The following is a 3,921-nucleotide window of genomic DNA, read 5'->3' as shown; positions in this document are numbered from 1 at the left end:
GGAGTTGTAATGACTCAAAAAGAGGAATGGCTTGAACAGGTGATATTTTAATATCAATAAAAAAACAAAATAATAAACATTCACATATGGGTTGTGCACGTTTACCCACCACAAAGCGCTCGAAAACAACAACAAAAAAAATAAAACGCAAGACAAATAAAGAGTCCTGGGACACTGAGCTCTCCTGCTCAGGTCTGGTGATTCCTCTCGGAGGATCCAATGTGTATGTTCTGTGTATTTGTGTCAACTGAGACTCTTTGTCCTCAGTCTTTTCTGTTATAACTACTACCCGGGTAGGTGAGGAGTATGTGTGTATCTTATCTGCTCTCGATATGTGAGATTCAGATGATCCGGATTCAATGAGGAATGTAGGTTCTGCAGCTGGCCACACTGCAGCTCCAACTCTCTCACGTTCTCTCAGACTCGTTGGGCTGGGCTCGCCATCTCAATCGTCTTTCTCTTCAGAATCGTTGGGCTGGGCTCGCCATCTCAATCGTCTCTTTCTCGTACAGCAGTTTCAAACTATCAAAGAAAAAAAAACCAACCTACACAGAAAGTGCATAGGTGTAAGAAACGTAATCCGATTCTGTCTCGGTTTCCTATGAGTACTCATCATTTTCTCAGCTCACACATGAAAAGTATATCACCAAAAAAATTAAGGAAATACATTAAAACACCATGAATTAATTATTAATTAAAACAATTAGTCTTAACCATAAATGCAATCAATTATTCTTATCAACAATAGTATTTTTTTTAACAGACACATGTTTAATGTATCTTCTTAAACCTCTATTTATCTTTTATCATTACTTTTTAACTATTTTAATTCACCTTTTTAATATTTAACTCTTCAACATGAAGTTAATTACAGTTTTCATACATTAAGTGCAATTTCTTCGTCAATAAATGAAATATACCACACCCTGAATGGTGCTACTACCATTTGAAGTGGCTAAGAACATAAATAAAGCAGATTGAATGGTATAAAAAAATGAATAACTGCATTTTCTCAGTTGCAACCACATGGAAACTTCGCTTTAGCTTAGCAATTAGCATTTTAAGCTAGCGATCTTTTTACAAACAATAAACTACGGTATAAAATGCACAAAAGTAACAGAAAAACATTGGGAGACTTCATATGGCATATTTTAAGCAATATAGACCAACTTAACCCAAGCTAATGGCATAATAAATGCATTTTTACCATCCGAACAGCTACCGAACTATAAGCTAACTGTGTGCTAACTCACCGGAGCTCCATGTATTTTACCCTCAAAGGGAGTTTCCCCCCTCGGTTCACAGCTTATCGGTCGGACCTGGATTCGCCCGTGACTACCGGGCTGCCTGCGGACGTCTCTGTCGTTACCCACGGCCCTCTGCTAGTCTTTTCTTCGGGTTTGCTTTGTTTGGTCATCCGATTCGCCTGGTATGACCGGCTCTGCTGCTGTCTGCCTCGTGTATGAGAGAAAATGGCGTCTACTCTCAGGTGCAAACTTCACGCGATAACCTGACCTAGGTTCACGTTCACGAAGGGGTACAACCACTAACAGGGAAATACTGCCATCTACTGGCGTTTACTAGAACTGTCTAAATGACAAATACAGGGTTAGTAACCTGATTTTTCATGCTGGTTACAGAAGCAATACATAAATGATACAGAACGTTTAATGAGACATTTACATTACATAATATTAAATACATCTAGGTGAAATAATCATGAACACAGTAAACAGTTAGAGACCAATAAATAAATAAATATTGGGATGTTAATTGTTAATGAATCAATTAATAAATAAGGATCATAATCCTCGGAGGTACGTGCAAATTAATAATCATGTGCCGATCCTCCGCATATTCTTCTCCGAGGCTGACCTGAGACCAGCCTTCAGGCTCTCCCGAGACACCACCAACGTGCTGCTCCAGATGTTGCCTCGGCAAAAGCAACACGGATGGAGCCATGACATGGAGGTGGCTGTGTCTCTGTACTGGCTGGCATGTGGAACATCCTACAGAGTGTCAGCAGACGTATTCGCAATACCCAGAGCCACAGTTGCCAGGATAGTCCACATGTAGTGGAGGGGATGATGGCCATCCTTCACCACATCATCCATTTCCCCAAGCCAGAAGAGATGGAGGAGGTGGGGGCAGGCTTTGCTCGCATGGCCGGCCATGAGGCATTCCATTGTGCGGCTGGTGCCATAGATGGGTGCCATATCCGAATCGTGCCACCTGCTGAACCTCAAAAGAAGAGCTACAGAAACCGGAAGCTCTTCCCATCAGTCTTACTCCAGGGTGTGTGTGATAGCAGGGGTAGATTCTTGGATACCTATATTGGGCACACGGGGTCTGTCCATGATGCCCTAGTCTTCCGGAGATCTCCTATGTACAAGGATTCCCTCTACCCACCAGCTGGCTTCTTCCTCCTCGGAGACGGGGGATACCCTTGCCTGCAGCACCCTGTGACCATCATGACACCATACCGCCTTCTTGTAGCAAGTAAGAAAACACAGAATAAATAGTTTATTACAGTTGTTACTTTGCATTTGCATTCCTGGATTTCCCTCGGTATCACTGAAGTTTCTATCCATCCATTTGAAACACTACATGTATTTTATGTTACCTGTATTTTAATCAACAGGCCAAATTGAAGCGAGATTTAACAGGCATCATGCCAAGGCCAGGAATGTCATTGAGCGCACCTTTGGGATGCTCAAAACACGCTGGAGAGCCGTCTTCCTCCGGGCCTTGGAGATCCGGCCTCTATTTGCCCCTAAGGTGGTTGCTGCATGCTGCATCCTGCACAATCTGAGTCTGCTGACCGGAGACATCGAGGAAGAGGAAGGGGAGCATCATGAGGAGGAGGGCGAGGAAGATAGGGGGAACGTTCCTGGGGCTGCTGATCACGAGCTGTCCGGGAATAATTTCCGTGCCAGACTTGCCTCGCAGGTGTCTGCCCCTGGAGAGCTACCACCTTTTTTGAGGGAGCATGACTATTGAAAGTTATAAACCCCATAGTTAGTCTACTGAACACTGTAAATAGTTATTGTTAATTGTTATTATAATCATTATATTAGTTGAATTGTTATATGTGATGTTAAATTGTTATAAATATTGTTTTGTTGATTAATTAATAATTATTGTGTATATAGTTAAATTTCCAATGAACACTGTTAAGTTAGTTATTACAATCATTATTATAATCATTAGCTGAATTATCTGTGATAAAAAGTAATCAATTTGTTGTTTAGTAATTAAAAATTATTATATGGCTACTAACTGTTTTATTGTTTTTTTTTACACATCTCATACAATGGCAATGAAAATTGAAAAAATGCCTCTATTAATCACCAGCTATTTTAGTTATCAAGAATCATGCCAAATTTAATTCCTGTCTCCAAGTTAAGTTAAAAAGTGTTCTATGTAACATATGTCATTTTCAGAAGAATTCTTTGCCCTGACCACCATTATAAGCTTATGTTCCTCACCTGAAGTCTACATAACATATGCCCTACCTGCATGTTACCACTTTATGCACAACTGTTTAAATACCATACAGACTCAATTTCAATTTCAATTTATTTATTTTGGTAGGCACAGTGTACATCAATCAACATTTTCTTTTAATAAAAAAATTAAATGTAGATGCACCCAGATTGCAGCCATAGGCTGATTTACATCGGTAGTCCCCCTGCCAGATTTAATCAGCAAAAGTCATAACACAGACTGACAATCAATTTCAACAATATTTAATTAAAAGAGCATAACAACCAACAACAAACAACTATAATTAAGCAACTGATATTTTTACATATAATTCTATATACAGATTATAATTTATTTACAAGTCTTTCCAACAAATGAAGATATCTGTCAGCCCTCTCTTTTGCTTTTCTCTCCCTCGCCTCTTCCCTCTCCACT

General features: G+C 39.9%; 1 long non-coding RNA gene across 1 annotated transcript; it reads right to left on the bottom strand.

The window, feature by feature from the left end:
• Positions 1 to 31: 31 nt before the first annotated feature.
• LOC133451900 (uncharacterized) lies at positions 32 to 1,471 on the bottom strand. The gene is made up of 2 exons (XR_009783221.1): positions 1,254 to 1,471; positions 32 to 545 (listed from the first exon to the last, which is right to left on the bottom strand). It is a non-coding gene; the product is annotated as an uncharacterized LOC133451900 (long non-coding RNA).
• Positions 1,472 to 3,921: the final 2,450 nt, after the last annotated feature.

The sequence above is a fragment of the Cololabis saira genome, chromosome 10 (assembly GCF_033807715.1).
Source record: "Cololabis saira isolate AMF1-May2022 chromosome 10, fColSai1.1, whole genome shotgun sequence".
Taxonomy (NCBI): domain Eukaryota; kingdom Metazoa; phylum Chordata; class Actinopteri; order Beloniformes; family Belonidae; genus Cololabis; species Cololabis saira.
This window is presented reverse-complemented; position numbering and strand designations above follow the sequence as displayed.